The sequence below is a fragment of the Periplaneta americana genome, chromosome 7 (genome assembly GCF_040183065.1).
Source record: "Periplaneta americana isolate PAMFEO1 chromosome 7, P.americana_PAMFEO1_priV1, whole genome shotgun sequence".
NCBI classification, from domain to species: Eukaryota; Metazoa; Arthropoda; class Insecta; order Blattodea; family Blattidae; genus Periplaneta; species Periplaneta americana.
Genome location: NC_091123.1, coordinates 121,772,395 through 121,791,479, shown reverse-complemented (window position 1 = coordinate 121,791,479; position 19,085 = coordinate 121,772,395).

Below are 19,085 nucleotides of genomic sequence, written 5' to 3'. Positions count from 1 at the left end.
ACTTACGGTTCTGTCTGTATACTATAACTTGTGATTTTCATATACTGTGCTGTTAAGAAGGAAGGATACGTACAAAATTTCTAAAATTCATTGCAAATAAGAATTATATTAAAAAATACCATCTTCAATGTTTCTTTTCATCATTGATTTATGAATCCCCTTCATCGATGTGTCAAGTGGTCTTTCCCTCCTTCTTTGTCCAAGTGGTATTCGTTCCATGATTCTCCTTGTCGAGCTTTCATCTATTATTATCCCATTCTATTCCCATTGTTTTGGTTGAGTGGGATCAATAATTGAATTTTAAACTTTATATCTATAATAATCTCATTTCTAATTCTTTTTCCATCGAGATTCCTTGCAAGTCGTTTCCAAAAGTTCTTCTCCTCTGTCATTAATTTTGCTTTTTAATTCTAATTTAATACTCCAAACATCTGAGCCATATTCATAATATTCCTAATTAATGTCTTAAAATATTTTAGTTTCATTTGTGAACTGTTTATCTCACGAAGAATCAATTAGTGTAGAAATAGTCAACTTTCCAGAATTTATTTTCGTCTTATTTTCATTTCCTTTATTACCAGCATTTCGTCGTTGATTTTATGAAAACTCCTATGTGACAGTACAGAGCATAATTGTTTCAGGAGGAAGAAAAATGTAATTTCATATCAATGGTCTACAGAAGAATATTAGATAATTCGGTAGAAAACGTTGGTGATTACAATGTTATCGAGGATCAGTGTAGGCCTATTGATGTTTAATTAATTTTTTCTTCCTCCTTAAAAATTATGCTCTGTACTGTCACATAGGAGATTTCATAAAATCAAAGACGATTTGCACTGTAATTTTCATTCTTACATATTTATATTATTCAGTATGTGTCCAGTGTCAAGTCTTGAGGTGTACCGTGACTATTTTTACATGTATTCCTGAATCTGTTGCCTAGTAATAAGTTTGTTTTCATAATCCTGACCAAAATCCATTATCGATCATTAGGAAATTATATACAGAGTGATAGAGTGATTCACTAGGATTTACCGTCACTTACGGAGCTTATTTCCGAAGACATTTTGAACAAAAAAGTCATATAAACACGTGTCCTAATCTCAATGTTTTCAGAGTTACACTAATTTGAAGTTCTTTGTGAAATAGAGTCGAGTAGTAGGTTATTTTACAACGCTTTATCAACAGCTTAGGTTATTTAGCGTCTGAATGAGATGAAGGTGATAATGCCGGTGAAATGAGTCCGGCGTCCAATACCGAAAGTTACCCAGCATTTGCTCATATTGGGTTGAGGGAAAATTCCTTTGTGAAATACTTTTATTCTTTAGTTTTAAGGGTAAAAGAATATTACAGATTAAGAATGAACTATTTCTTTAATTAGCTAGTATTGTGAAGCTAAAAGTGTGTTGTGAATTCCATAGTTGCTTCATACAGATTTTTTTTTTTTTTTTTTTTAACTGCAGAATTACATTTTTGTTACGCATTTATCATAACAATAGTTGCAAATGACGCCACTCTTCTACGTTCTTTAAGGGTATATATTAGAATGCATAATTAAACTGTAAAGAGTAAAGAATCAAATTCCTAAAGTCGTATGATTTGTAACAATTTTTGTGATAAGTGCATAAGATTGATGGTAATTTTTAGTTAATAATTGGAAAACAAAATCTGTACAAAGCAATTAACACATTTTAGCTTCACAACACTAGTCAATTAAAGAAATTATACTTTTGAATAGTTCATTCTCTATTTGTAATATTCTTTTAGGTATTTTACTAACAGCTTCAAATTAGTATAAACTCTGAAAATATTGATACTAGGACAAATGTATATATGACTTTTTTTGCTCAGAATGTCTTCGAAAATAAGATCCTTAAGTACCGGTAAATTCTCGTGAATCATACTGTACCGTATATTATACAGCATTGTCGTCTATTAGAATTCCATGTTCCTGAATATTTCTCGCTAATCTCGAGAGATTTTTCTGTACAAATTTTAAATACTATTGGTGACATGTAGTAAACCTGAGGTAGTCCTTTTGTAACTTGAAATGAAGGCAACGAACACTTCCTATTCTTATATTTATATGGAATTCGAGTATAGTTTTTAATTGCCTTTATTAAACATGTAACGGGGTATATACCGATACCGGCTGATCTCTAGGCTATTCATACATAGGGCTAATTGGACAGTCAGTAGTGTCATAATCTTTTTCTAAATCTATGAAGACTAAGTGAAGAGATTATGTTCGAGCTATTTTCTTGTAAGGTGTCTTTTGTATGTACAGTATAATATGATCTATTGTTGGCCTACCCGTTCTGAAGCCCGTTTGTTCAATATCTATTCCACTGAATAATAATAATTAAAAAAAATTCTTATGTTCCAATATAGTCTGCTTAATGTGTTAGTTACTGTAAAACCCATGTTCAACAGTAAACGTTCCTCTCTTTGTTATGTATCTGGTAGTATAACCTGTTTTCTAAACGATTTTTCGTACGGTATCTTACTTCTTAATAATTAAGAATTATTCTTCTACATACTCAGTAGGTCTAAGTATTGTCTGTTTCTATTATATTTACCGCTTACTATTGAATCGATTCGATTGTAATGTATGAGGTCTCTTAACATTTACATTTTTCCGATGGTTGTGGAATAGGCTTGTATCAACCTCCAATCAGGAGATGGAATTTTCTTGATTTCGGAGGCTCTATCTTCCATAACAATTGAAGAGTTTGGGGCAACATAATGATAAACCACACTCAAATTTTACAGGAAAATAACTCTTAAATCTTAAATCCTTAAGAGCTGTTTTCCTGTAAAATCTGAGTGTGGCTTATCTCTATTTACTCCAAGCCCTTCAATTGTTTCCACCATGATGAAAGTGTCTCTTCTACCCGACATATTTTTTATTGTTTATTTTACGACGTTTTTTCAACTGCTATGATTATATATAGCGTCTGAATGAGATGAAGAGGATAATGCTAGCGAAATGAGTCCAGATCCAATGCCGGAAGTTATCCAGAATTTGTTCTTATTGGGTTGAGATAAAACCCCAGAATAAAACCTCAACCAGATAACTTGTTCAAGCCAGGATTCGAACCCGGGCCCGTTTGTTTTACGGTGAGACATGCTAACCATTAATCCACAGCGGTGGACCCGGCATGTTGGTCTGAGAGAAATATGTATTATAAACAGGAATGAAGCTCTTCTTCAATGACTTAATGTGTGTGTTTATTTGACTTAGAATAGCCTACATCTTTCTCCACATCGAGTGTGGGCATCTGTTTTGGCTGTCGTGGTGAAACAAAAAGAAAATAGAGAAATTCAAATGATTACTCTAACAAGGATATGAGCCATAGCCAAATTATAATATTATTAGTAAGTAGGCCATGAACCATTGCAACTTGTGTGGCCATGTTCAATGACGCCACATCACTCGCTAAGAATATAAGGACGCCGAAGTTACGTATAAAATTAGCCGTGCCGCGCGGACTCTCTCAGTAATATCTCGACACCGAGAGCAGCTACAGACCCGTGCGGCCTCTCATTTAATTTATAATGGCGAATTCTGCAACATAAAAGTGATAATAGATACGTACAATACTCTTTGAGTGAACCACAGCGAAAAATGTGTTGAGAGCTGAGATTAATTCCGGATTGTCTCTTCATATGATGAGAAATTGCATGCCCTTCATTCATTACTTCCCTTATCATACGACCATGCTCTCAATTTCTAAACCGAAACTGAGATGAAACATTCAAATCAACACAACCGTAGTGCCATTCCCGAAATCGGTTTACGTATTCTGCGTGCCTGTGTATCCCTGATACAGCCAGATTTATTTATTAATTTTTTATGTTAATTCGTACCACAAAATAATAGTTTTGCGAATTGCCTTTATGCATTGTTATTATGAATATAATATTGTTCCAGCGCATTGAGAATTTTCAGAACTCTAATTAGATTGAAATGTGGACCTTGCAACTCATAACCAGACAGCGCATTTTCATTCCCAAACAAGTTAGGAAAGTTATCGGTTAGTTTATCCTGGAGTTTTACGGTTGAACTCGGACGCTAAATGCTTACGTCAGGACGCTACGAAAGTTATAACCTAGTTCTGTACATAATAATAATAATAATAATAATAATAATAATAATAATAATAATAATAATAATAATAATAATAATTTTTTATTGGGTTATATAACATCTAGTCATTTAGCGTCTGAATGATATGAAGGTGATAATGCCGGTGAAATGAGTCCGGGATCCGGCACCGAAAACAACCCAGCATTTGCTCCTATTGGGTTGAGGGAAAACCCCGAAAAAAACCTCAACCAGGGAACTTGCCCCGACCGGGATTCGAACCCGGGCCACCTGGTTCCGCGGCCAGACGCGCTGACCGTTACTCCATAGGTGTCGACCATAATAATAATAATAATAATAATAATAATAATAGTAATAATAATAATAATAAAAATAATAATGAAGCATGACAGCTGTAAGTGGGATTGCTACTACATGGAAATGGTCTGTCCAGCTACTTTTTAATCATATAAACGCACTAACGCTGCGAAACTAGCGCTTTACAAAATATTAGTGCTTCATGTGACAGGAAAAATCGCACTTATTAGAAAGGAACTAAGTCAAAATTTGGCATTTTTGTTTTAATTAGCCAAATGATTACTACTTCCAAGACACATTGATTGGCGAAGAAAGGAATTTAGTCAGACCTTTCCATGTGTCTCTAACATCACCGTGATGTTTATACTACGGTAAAGAAAAGAACTAAGTCAGGAAGTTTGTGCGTTTCTTTACCGTTTGGACATCGAAAACATGACAACATATCATTTGTAACTCTGTTATGGTACCGGTACATCGATTATGGTATATTGTTAAACTTGCTTACGAAACATGTGTTTATATAGACAACAATGTATGTTTGTATAGGTAATAATAAAGTAATATATTGTTTACATAATCATTATTATTTTATTCTTAAAGTATTTTCATAAAGGAGAAAGTTGTGTGCGTCAATACATGAGCCAGTAATTTCACTAAGATGACCCCTAAAATACGAAGACATGATGAATGTTGTCAGCATAATATTATAAACCTGCCCTTCCCCCAATTACCAGTTCAAAGAAGTCTTCTATATGAGGCAATTATAGAATAATATATTTTGCATTCATGATCTTAAATCCAACCAATTTGTGCTGTACGTGTATTACAAAGGACAGGCTCGAAAGGGAGCCAATGATGTTTGTTCGTTTTTGAGATATTATTTTGATGAAAACATAGACATGTTCTCAGATAGCTGCCCAGGCCAAAACAAAAATCATACAATAGTTAGGTTTTGTCTTGGTCTGGCAGCTTCTGGAAGATTCAAAACTATAAAAAAATTATTTTCCTGATCGAGGCCATTCCTTTCTCCCTTGTGATAGGGATTTTGGGGTTTTAGAAAAGCAATAACAGGGGGCAGATAGGGTACATACAATAAAACAATATATATAAATAACCGTACAAAGTGGACTCTGAAAAACTGATCAGTAACTTTGATATGTGATAGTCTAATTTTTCAAAAAGAATATCATATCGGAAGAAACTTCATAGAATCCTCGTGAGGGAAAGATTCATTTCACATCCTCTGCATGAAAGGAATTCACATACAGGTGAGATAGCCCTGGCGTTGTAGAAGACCTCCCATACATCAAGAGTTATGTAAGCAATAGGTTTCATCTTGGGAAGGGGAATTTACGAGTTTGACATTGGAACTAACAAAGGCATATCCAGAAGGAAAAGTTCCCATAAATGCCCAAAAGATTGAAGACCTTAAGAAAATAATGAAGTACGTTAGTGATGAAAATACTGAAGCATTTTACGAAGAAATATTTTCATATTCCACTACACAGGTCCTGGCGCACCATGAACGAGACTCACTAGTCATTTCACATGTGTTAATTTTTTTATGAAACATCTCCTTTTGAATTATTTTTTGATTCATAATATTATTTTAAAAATTTCTAACATGTCAATTTAATCAAAATACATGTAGATCTGCGTTGAATAACTGTTGTTAACTTAGTATATTTACTTTGTTCTTTCAAAAACAATTTCCAGTGAAGAAAGGAACTAAGTCTCAAATTTAGAAATTCATGTATACTATTGTAGCACAAAATTTTCTTCAAAAGTCTGTTATCATTAAATTCAATCCCATGTTATCTTTATATAATGTAAGTCTTAAATGTTTTATTCGGCTATATGTACATGAAAAAATGTTTTTATGCTCTCCTGAAAAGTTGCAAATTTTGACTTAGTTCCTTTCTAAAATGTACGATTCAAATATAATTAGATCGATAATAACACTGAACTATATACAATATGTATTATAAAACGTAATAGTAAACATGATACTCATTAACTGTATATACTCTATATATAAAATATACAATTAATTCATTTAACAAAATAAACTCCGTTACGGTGAACAAAAACATATTCTGAGATTATGAAATTCATATCTTTTATTATAACTGCCAGTAAAAATCTACTTAACCTAAGAAAATGTCCTTCCTACGCCTCATGACGTTGCAGGGACACAATTATAATAACAAAAATCAATATACAAATTAAGTTAGCAATATCGACATTTTAAATAACATAATTCATTTATCAGAAGCTGTTCCGTTGCAATGAACGAAAACATAAATTCTGAGGTTATGAAATGCAAATCTTTTACGAACGTCACATAAAATTTTGATACCAATGCGTTTTCGTACTCTCAGTTCTACTTTACATACTTTACACAGCATGTTTTCATTTCTTATGCTGAAATAGTTCTTCCTAAATTCGGATATAACCGGCTGTAACGTAGATCTTGCTGGCGTCATTCTTTTGAAACAAAGAAAAGGAGGAAGCAATAAAGATATATTGCTGTCAGAAAGTGTATACTTTACAATTAAGTTGAATTAAATTGTAGTGACAAAGGAATGGGACAAATTTGCGATCAGAGACGAGCTCACTTACAGAATTATTTAAAAGAATACAGATCAAAATAAAATACAATATTATAACATAGATTGATAAATTAAAATAATATTAACACAAAAGCGTGAATGAAAATGCAACCTACTCGGTATTAAAATGAGATCACAATATAGTCGTGACTATTGTGTTTTACATAGACAACTTTGACGATGGAGCGCCTGTATTGTACCACAGTCTAGTATAGGCCTATACAGTCACGAAGCTCAATACGTAGTAAATATGCATCCATAGTTGCTAACCACCAGGATCGCTGCTGTCGCCTCATTACAGACAATGCGAAATAGTACCGGCACAGTCTATTGTTCCTAGTACCCTCATAAACTCAAGCTTCGTGACTGTATATACTAGACTGTGATTGTACTGTGATTCAAAGTCTACGCGTACCTGCTTGCAATTCTACCCGTACGCATTCACGTGACGTAATAGATGTACCAGAAGACACTACTCGATCCGCTGCACGTTTGGGAACAGAAATGCTCTGCCTGCTCATAACTGAGAAATATTCCCTTATCCACCGCCTGAGGACGCGCTCTTTAAGGGTTAAAATCTCCTTCGAGGAACTAATGATATTAATTTTTATTATCTTGCCGTAACTGATTATGTTCGTATTGATGCAGATAGATATACATGGATATACACGTTCATGTACTATACTTCTCCCTGTAAAATATTTTTAATATAAGATTGAAATAAGACCGCTGTTTTGGTCTTAAACATTGATAGTCTCTCTTCCAGTTTCTGCGTAGCATTCGTAACAAACTATTACGAAACATTCAGAATGTTTCGATCAATTTCATCGCACCAGTTCAATAGCACTATACATACGACAAAACTTTCTTCTAGATAACCCTAAAGTTTATATCTGGCGATAGTGCAGGCCATATGTTAGGAAAATCACCGGTTATGATACGATTCCCAGAAATGTCTCCTTAGTTCTTTTACTGAGCATTGACCTTGAAGAGGGGAGCCGTCCTACATAAAGATAAGCTGTTTAAATGTCATGATCACGTAATTCCGGCATCACATGATGTTACAACATTCGTAATAATATTACGTTGTCCATTGATCGCTATGTCGCGTCCTCGGACACAACGATAATGTGTACGGAGTTCTTGAAAAACTGAAGTCCTCACGTAGAAGTATAAGTATTAATAGTATTAATAGATTATGAAAAGTTTAACACAAACGACAGAAATTCAGTGTAATCCAGTGTGGCTTAGTGAATAAAGCGTCAGCACGTAGAGCTGAAAACCCGGGTTCAAGTCCCAGTGCCGGAGCCCTGGTAGAGGGGCAGAGAAGGCCTGACGGCCTTATCTCTACCAGGTTAAATATATAAATACTAAATAAATCTATACTAATAATAAATCTGTAGCCGAAATTTTTCCGGTAATTTTCGATTTTCCAAAAATAATTGGTCCTAACATATATAATTAACCACCCTGAAACCGAAAATCGCTTTTTTTAAATTTTTGTTTGTATGTCTGTCTGTCTGTCTGTCTATATGTTTGTTACCTTTTCACGCGATAATGGCTGAACCGATTTCGATGAAAATTGGAATATAAATTATGTTCGTTGTAACTTAGATTTTAGGCTATATGGCATTCAAAATACTTTATTTAAAAGGGGAGTTATAAGGGGGGTCTGAATTAAATAAATCGAAATATCTCGCTTATTATTGATTTTTGTGAAAAATATTACATAACAAAAATTTCTTTAAAAATCATTTCCGATAAGTTTTATTCTTTGAAAAATTTTGATAGGGCTGATATTTAATGAGATAAATGAGTTTCAAAATTAAAATAACTGCCATCTAAGGCGGTGTAATGAAATAAACAAATGAATTCGTCTATAAGGGGCCTTGGTCAACAACAATCGAAAGCTATGAATCATAGCCTACAGAGAATGTTTCTGTGTTTGTATGAAGTAATATCGGAAGCTAAATTAACCGATTTGTGTAATTAATTATTATTTCACCATTGGAAAGTGCAGTTTCTCTATATGGACATAATGCTATAATGTTATTACAGTAACTTCGGAGTGAATTGAGGACAGGTAAGATTAAAATAGCTTCTTATGCACAAACAACATGATAGGCTATTCTCTGTATTCGTTTCCTATATTTCTTAAAATAATGTTTATCTCAGAGAATTAACGAACTACAAGAGTGTATTGATTTAGTATGCAGTAATAATATGTTAGCTTCGCATTCCATTATTTTATAATCCAAATTTAGCTATGGTCAATTGAATCGTGTTAAAATACATGTGCATTAAATGCAATGCAAAAAAATTGGGTAATGAGCCAAGCAGATTATGTTGCGCTGTTGTAAAATAAAATTTGTTCCTCCTGAGATTCAAGAGCCCCCCATAACAAATTAAAAACTTACTTATCGGTGTACATCCGTTATCAACACATTTTTTATATCCATACTAATAATAAATCTGTAGCCGAAAATTTTCTGGTAATTTTCGATTTTCCAAAAATAATTGGTCCTAACATATATAATTAACCACCCTGAAACCGAAAATCGCTTTCTTGAAATTTTTGTTTGTATGTCTGTCTGTCTGTCTGTCTGTATGTTTGTTACCTTTTCACGCGATAATGGCTGAACGGATTTCGATGAAAATTGGAATATAAATTAAGTTCGTTGTAACTTAGATTTTAGGCTATATGGCATTCAAAATACATTATTTAAAAGGGGGGTTATAAGGGGGCCTGAATTAAATAAATCGAAATATCTCGCTTATTATTGATTTTTGTGAAACATGTTACATAACAAACGTTTCTTTAAAAATAATTTGCTATAAGTGTTATTCCTTGAAAAATTTTGATAGGACTGATATTTAATGAGATAAATGAGTTTTAAAATTAAAATAACTGCCATCTAAGGCCGTGTAATGAATTAAAAAACAAATGACTTCGTCTATAAGGGGCCTTGAACAGCAACAATCGAAAGCTATGAAAGATAGCCTACAGAGAATGTTTCTGTGTTTGTATGAAGTAATATCGGAAGCTAAATTAACCGATTTATATAATTAATTATTATTTCACCATTGGAAAGTGTAGTTTCTCTAGATGGACATAATGCTATAATGTTATTACAGTAACTTCTGATATAATATAATATAATATAATATAATATAATATAATATAATATAATATAATATAATATAATATAATATAATATAATATAATATAATATAATATAATATAATATAATATAATATAATATAATATGTAATATTATATAATATAATTTAAGTTATTTGAAGGATTCACAACCATAGTGGGCCAAACGCCATTTACTGAATACGTAGAAAACAAGGGTTAAAATTAAGTTATTACCATAATTCAATGGAAACCTATAACAAGTAAAATAAAATATGCTCATTAAATCTAAATGATGTCAATCTTCATTAAACTATGGTTGCATGTAATAAAAATTAAGAAACATGTTACAGGAATTGTCATTGCACCAAATGAGTGTCTCTGGACCAGAATGATCGCATTTCAATAATTTGGATGCAATTTAAATTAACCAACATATTAAACGATTTATCCTTCTATCAAACACGAATGTCCTATTTTAATTATGTAATTACTGTATATTTATTTCTAACGGGTGCAGCGGAGCGTACGGGTACGGCTAGTAATATAATATAATGTAATATAATATAATATAATATAATATAATATAATATAATATAATATAATATAATATAATATAATATAATATAATATAATATATAATACAATATAGTATAATATAATATAATATACTATAATATAACATAATTTAAGTTATTTAAGTTATTTAAAGGGCTCAGAACCATAGTGGCCCAAGCGCCATTTACTGAATACGTAGAAAACAAGGGTTAAAATTAAGTTATTATCATAATTCAATTGAAACATATAGCAAGTAAAATAAAGTATACACATTAAATCTAAATGATATGTCAGTCTCCATTAAAGTATGGATGCATGTAATAAAAATTAAGAAACATGTTAAAGGAATTGTCATTGCACCAAATGAGTGCTCTCTGGACCAAAATGATCGCATTTTAATTATTTAAATACAATTTAAATTAATTAACATATTAAACGATTTATCCTTCTATCAAACACGAATCTTCCCTGGATCAAACGTCCTATTTTAATTATGAAATTACTTTATATTTATTTCTAACGTGTGCAGCGGAGCCCACGGGTACGGCTAGTATTAAATAAATAAATACTAATCCTTCCACATTGGACATAATGTTAATGGAAAACATGAATATAAATCTATATAGGCCTATACAAGCTTTCGTCAAAAGTAACGCATAACTGCAGTTAAATTTGTGCTTAATTCCTGTCCCAGGTGCACTTACAATGTGAAGGTTGTCCAAACCCTTCTTTCGCATCCATTTATTTTATCATGCGATGATTGTTCGAGTCCAACAGGTGGCCTGGATGGCATTCATGAATCCGATGCTCACAGGTGGGCCGTCCTGCCTAATCCCCTGATAGAAATAAGTCCCGTTTCGCAGACGAGTATCCAGATAAGCCCCAAGGATCCAGAGCCCCAAGCCTTCCCCGTCATCGTCGGCTGACAGTTGGTCAGTCTGCCTCAGCTCCTCATAGAGCCAGATCCCATCCGCGCACCAGTAGCCTGATAAGCCGCAGGGACCCGGAGCTCCAAGCTCTTCTACAGTGCTTTTCTTTGACACTGCGGCCAGCTCACGGCGGCTCGCATGCGGGTCGCAGCAGCTGGGACTCCCGCCGAAACAATTATAATATCCCCGCAATTGGGACTCCCGCCGCCCGCGCTTAAGATTTGCGCATGTTTATGGCAACAGCAGGTTGTGTGAGTGAACAGCAGTCGCACTGAAGTCATTGTCTAGTTTGTTTCGTTCCTGTTCCATGCGTATAAATGTACGAGTTTTAAGTGCTAATTAAGTCACGAATATTATCAGTTTGTTTCATCCCTGTTCCGTGCAGCTGGCCTTCTATGCCCAAGGTTGCGGGTTCGATCCCGGGCCAGGTCGATGGCATTTAAGTGTGCTTAACTGCGACAGGCTTATGTCAGTATATTTGTTGGCATGTAAAAGAACTCCTGTGGGATAAAATTCCGGCACATCCGGCGACGCTGATATAACCTCTGCAGTTGCGAGCGTCGTTAAATAAAACATAACATTTGTTCCATGTGTGAAAGCTTTGTATAGTTTGTTTCGTTCCTGTTCCATGGGTATGTGAAGCCATTGTCTAGTTTGTTCCATTCCTGTTCCCTGCGTATAAATGTAGGAGTTTTAAGTGCTAATTAAGTTACGAATATTATCAGTTTGTTTCATTCCTGTTCCATGCGTATATGATACCATTGTATAGTTAGAAAAAGTGAGACATAGTGATATTAAAACTCAAAATTATTGCCCTATTCAACATCATAATATACCACAATAATGAAAGCAAGACTACGAAGGAATAGCAACGACCAATGTGCCTTTTAAATATTTGTTTTAAATATTGGTTTTGAACATTGATTCGAACAAATTTAGTTTTTAAAATTAAAAGTTTAGTTTTACTATTTATTAGCATATCAAGTGTCGCAAGGCAATCATAAGGTAATAATTATAATATATCCTGGGTAAGTGCATCCAGCACACACACAAATCACTGAAGTTCACGATACACACGCCAATTGGCAAGGTTTCTAATTAATATCATATATATATATATATATATATATATATATATATATATATATATATATATATATATATATACATCTGAATATGGTACACCTACGTACCGAAAACGTTAATGTGAAAAATTAATAAATGTAAAAATTCACTATTGTAACATAAGATAAGCATAGATGGTTTAACCAAAACAAAAATGAAATTGACATTGTATAGTTTGTTTCGTTCCTGTTCCATGCGTATAAATGTCAGAGTTTTAAGTGCTAATTAAGTTACTAATATTATCAGTTTGTTTCATTCCTGTTCCATGCGTATATGAAACCATTGTATAGTTTGTTTCGTTCCTGTTCCATGCGTATAAATGTCAGAGTTTTAAGTGCTAATTAAGTTACGAATATTATCAGTTTGTTTCATTTCTGTTCCATGCGTATATGAAACCATTGTATAGTTTGTTTCGTTCCTGTCCCATGCGTATAAATGTACGAGTTTTAAGTGCTAATTAAGTTACGAATATTATCAGTTTGTTTCATTCCTGTTCCATGCGTGTATGAAACCATTGTCTAGTTTGTTTCGTTCCTGTTCCATGCGTATAAATGTCAGAGTTTTAAGTGCCAATTAAGTTACGAATATTATCAGTTTGTTTCATTCCTGTTCCATGCGTATATGAAACCATTGTATAGTTTGTTTCGTTCCTGTTCCATGCGTATAAATGTCAGAGTTTTAAGTGCTAATTAAGTTACGAATATTATCAGTTTGTTTCATTCCTGTTCCATGCGTATATGATACCATTATATAGTTTGTTTCGTTCCTGTTCCATGCGTATAAATGTACGAGTTTTAAGTGCTAATTAAGTTACTAATATTATCAGTTTGTTTCATTCCTGTTCCATGCGTGTATGAAACCATTGTCTAGTTTGTTTCGTTCCTGTTCCATGCGTATAAATGTACAAGTTTTAAGTGCTAATTAAGTTACGAATATTATCAGTTTGTTTCATTCCTGTTCCATGCGTATATGAAACCATTGTATAGTTTGTTTCGTTCCTGTTCCATGCGTATAAATGTACGAGTTTTAAGTGTTAATTCATTTACGAATATTATCAGTTTGTTTCATTCCTGTTCCATGCGTATATGAAACCATTGTATAGTTTGTTTCGTTCCTGTTCCATGCGTATAAATGTACGAGTTTTAAGTGCTAATTAAGTTACTAATATTATCAGTTTGTTTCATTCCTGTTCCATGCGTATATGAAACCATTGTATAGTTTGTTTCGTTCCTGTTCCATGGGTATAAATGTAAGAGTTTTAAGTGCTAAATACGTTATGAGTATTATCAGTGCTTGAGCAGTTTTCCATAATACCTAGACAGGATTACACATTACCACAAAGGTTTTTTATGTACGACACATATGTGACAAATTCTTGTAGGCAAGTGTGAAGGCGTTTTCAAATACAATTTCCCGGTTTACCTATCCCACTCAGAGAAACCGTGCGAAGACTTGTGAACAAATTCAGGGAAACGGGGTAGATTCGCAATAGGAAGCGAAGAGTAACACGATTCCCTGATTTAACTGTATGCGATTGTTTTAATAACATTTATGTAAGAAAAAATAAAATAATCTGATTTTTTAATTTGTATGCTTATGTATTTATTTTTGCCGTATATTCAATATATCTTACTTAATGCCTAATTCCACTAGAGCTTAATTTCACATGTTAGAGCCTAAATTGATAGATTTTAAGCCTCTTTTTATGCTCCTAAAACTTAATTTGAATGCCTAAATATCCAAGGTCTATTAAGTAAGCACAGATGTCTATCGACACTAAGTGAATATACTGGGTTGTTCATTATAAAAAATTATTTCCGAGTTACTGTTTGCCTAGTATCATAGAGTGCTCTGTATTTTCGTTAGTTGAATTAATATTTCTGGACTTCAAGATCAACATTTTTGTAGCTTTCACTAACTTCTATGTAAACTTGGATTAGTTGCTCATGGTGTAGGCCTACATAACGGATGAGGTTCAGAATTAGAGCTGGATTGAAGTCACAAGTTTGGGTTCAAATCCCGCTCATTAAGGTATGTGTTATCGGACGCCAATAAAACCTTATTAACATTCGGTGTCCTACTGATTCCATGACATAAGAATTACGCCGTGCATCTGTAGAGGATAAATCAAAGAAAGTTAGAGCCGAAATGGAATAAATGTAGTCCTATATCTCTTACTGATAACTACTCGTAATATTTATTAACATATCCAAAGCACATTACATAAATACAGTATATTAAATTGGCCTTGGAAGAGATAAAACTTACCGACAAAGAATGAAATTCCAATTACATACATGTTAAGATAACACACATACTTAACATCGTATGCGGAATCAAGGTCATGTACATAATATTTCCATTTATATCTAATCGAGAAATTTGCTAGCTAATGTTCCAAATTATTTATTTCGCAAACACAACATCGCTTGAAGTGAAACCAGGATTTCCAATTGATAAGGTAATGTGTGGTTTTCGCAGGCGATACTATTGCAATATTTATTGGTAGCGATTGAGAAGAAACATTTAAGAATTCTAACAGAAGAATAAATAAAATTTAAAAATTTCTACACGCAAATCTACTCTCACTCAATAGGCTATAGAAAAACAAGTATACCATTCTCTCTTCATGTAACATGACTTAAAATTACAGTACAGTAGGCTATATGTGTTCATGGCAGCAAGTGTTATAATTCGAATTCCTGTAATTGTCCGAAGTTAATCCTATCGAACCAAGTAAAATATTTAATATAATTTCTTATACAAATTTACGTTAGAGCAATCATGTTAATTATTTAAGCTCCCAACTACGTAAAATTAAATAAATACCTACATTTGTACAATTATGACAATTCATGCAAGTTAATTCACTGAAAACAGTATTTCTGGCTTTAGTTCAGTCGGTTATGTACTATGGAATAATGAGATGGGACGGAATAACACAAGTTCACGGTTTTTTCAGTTGCTATGGTTATGCAGCGTCTGAAGGACATGAAGGTGATAATGCCAGCAAAATGAGTCCAGGGTCCATCGAAAGTTACCCAGTATTTGCTCTTAATGGGTTGAGGGAAACCCCCGTAAAAAACCTCAACCAGATAACTTGTCCCAACCAGGATTCGAACCCGGATCCGCTCGTTTCACGGTCAGGAATCCTAACCGTTACTCCACAGCGGTGGACTTCTTCACTTCTCCCATTACTGCTTTTACGAAAAGGAGTAATTAAAATAATATGTTGAAAAGAAAGCTTGAATACCCAACATATCTAATCTATTATAAAGAATTTTCGCAAAACTCACATTATTTTTCTTACAATACTGTGATGGAAATACAACACTTAAGTCGAATTATAAGTGTGCTGAAAATGTATTAAATTATGGCTACATCGAATTTAAGTGCCTGTATTTTACTGCGAGGTCCGTCTCAGTTCAAATTCTTATGAATCTATTAGTCCTGCATTGCACATCAGATTAGGGCTGGGAACGGAGCGGTTCGGTTCGGTACTGTGACGTCATTACTCGGTTGAACCGAGTGCAGTACCGAGTACAAATTTGTGGCGGTAGATTTAAAATTTAGATAGATTGTGTCGATTTTAGAACGTCCTTTGAAAGTGAAACCAAGCGTGTTTTAAAAGCGTTGTAGTAAAGCGCCTTCGCGTTGCCAATTAACGATAAAAAAGTGCTTCTCTTCATTGCAAAATGGCGGTTGAAAATTTCATTTGCGTGTTTACAACTATTTGCGGAGTTATTTTGTATGAAAGGCCTATTTAACTCTCAGTGTTGTTATATATGGCAGACGAAATAAAATTGATAAAATAATTTATAATACTAATAGCTAATAAATTAACATGTGATGTAAACGTTAAACGCTACACATAATTAAAAAGGAAGATAGAAAGAAACGGGCTCCATGAAGCGCTGCCTAAAACACTTAAAAATAACATACAGAATTATTTACTATTACGGAAAGTGGATAAAATAGTCAATAAAACGTGGAATCTTATACTGAAGAACATACTATTTATTTATTTTATAACATTACTAGCCTTCAATACAATCGTGTTCTCTTTGGTGAAAAATAATATTATTGATGAATTAAAATTATTAGGTAACATAATTCATAGAAATAAATACAAATAAAATTATGACTAATGAGGTAACACAAAACCAATAAACACAAATAGAAGTAAAATATAATGCACTTCTTTTTAACATATTTTAATATTAATCAAACACTCTAATATGATGATGATGATGATGATAATAATAATAATAATAATAATAATAATAATAATAATTATTATTATTATTATTATTATTATTATTATGTATAGTAATATGTTCAGACTGTCAATTTTCCTTAGGTCTCTTCAATACTAGAGACCTTTCAGACCGCCTTGGGGATAAGGAAATAATTTGTCCTGCAGCAGAAAATATTTAAATACAAGAGTACCTACGTTGTTATCTGCTAGAATTAGGTAAAATACGTGAACTCTGTTTCAATGTTTGAACTGACCGGTAACGGCTACGGTTAACCGAGTAACTTCGGTGCTCCGCTGCCAAGCACATAAACCGATAGAACGGAGTAACTCAACAGTTCTACTCGCTCCGTCCCCAGCTCTCCATCAGATGTGTGTTATCCTATTGCAACTGCAAACAGCATTTTAATATTATATTTTGTTGCTTTAATTCTAACATATATTTTGTTTTTCAAGTTTCACTACATTAGACCAATTAATGATTTAATTAGCAGCAACGTATCATCTGCAGTGCATCTCTTCGAAAGACACTTTTGAAGAAACTCATCGTGATATAGAAATTTTAAACCGTGATATAGCAATCTTACACCATGCTAATCGTTGACTTTGTGATTGAATTTTGCCTACTATAGGTTGTACACTTGTACATTGTGACTGCTAAGTGATTTTGAAGACGTTTGTACAGATTTCTTGTGCATTTTTTCCCTTTTAAGCAGTATCTTGGAACATCAAAATTTATTGAAAGCATTTGATATTTTCGAGGATTTTATAATGCCTTACACAAGAGTTAGTTAATTTTTAATTGGTTATTTTGTGACGATTTATCAATTACTGCGGTTATCTAGCGTCTGAATGAGATGAAGATGATGATGCCAGCGAAATAAGTCCGGGATCCAGCGCCAAAAGGTACCCAACATTTGCTCTTAATGGATTGAGGGAAAACCCTCAACCAGGTAACTTGTCCTAACTAGCATTTGAACCCTGTCCCTCTCGTTTCACGGTCAAACATTCTAACCGCTAGTCCATAGCAGTCTAATTTTCTTCGTGGCTATAATATTTTGTCTGGGCGCATGTAATATTGAAATTATCACCACTAACAGCGACTAAGACTTAACAATACAACTGGGCAACATTGCCTAATCATGAATGGCTCGAGTTGTTCTGTGTGGCTAAAAAGTCGCGCTCTCCATGAACTATGTCGCATGAAAAGGAGTGCAGTATACTACAGTCAGCTTATTGCAGAACACGTCGGGGATTTAACAACAACTTTGTAGACTACTGTATAAATTTCACGAGAGGATCCCTGCGAGGGAAGTATGGTCCTTGCGGGGTTAGAAGACAGATTAAGCTAGTAACTTAGCGCCTAGGAAGGAGCAGATAGATGGGTACGGTGTCATTGGTCTGCCGGAATAATAAGGCTCAGTCATTGGCCGGCCGGTTCCGTGTCAGACTTGGTTGTAAGGGTGGGGGAAAAACTTGCATTCCTTGCTAGGGTCTTCTCCTGAAATGCGAACAGTAATCTTCATTGGATTTCCGCGGCATAAACTGGAACTACTCATACTTTTAGCCCAAAAATTGATCCTGATGTGAGTGGTTGGTACAATAGTCCGACAATCATACGTCTTTCTAAAATTTTCCCAAAACCGGTAACAGGCTGGTAGGTCTCAAGTATTACTACGCGACATACATTCTTATTTAACCCGAAGATTACAAGGCGTTAATAATGCTTCCATAAGTTTAATATGTAACATTCGTACATATGATCACATTCCTCTCTCTCTCTCTCTAGAAACTCTCCAGTGAGTAAGATTGCTGGACCGAAGATATACGTACTCATTAATTTTCCTATAGAATAGAGGATAACGAACACTTTTTTTTTTTTCGAAATTATCTCTCAGTGCGTTTCAATTTATTGCTTTCTATTCAGAGTATGGGTACTCGTTCCAAACACGATTCTATGTTTTCTGTTCCACACCAGAGATCAGCTCACTATTCCTGCTCCTTTACAGCATCAGCACTTTCTGGAAGTCCCTACCCTGCTCCCTCAGGAACTGTCGAAAAA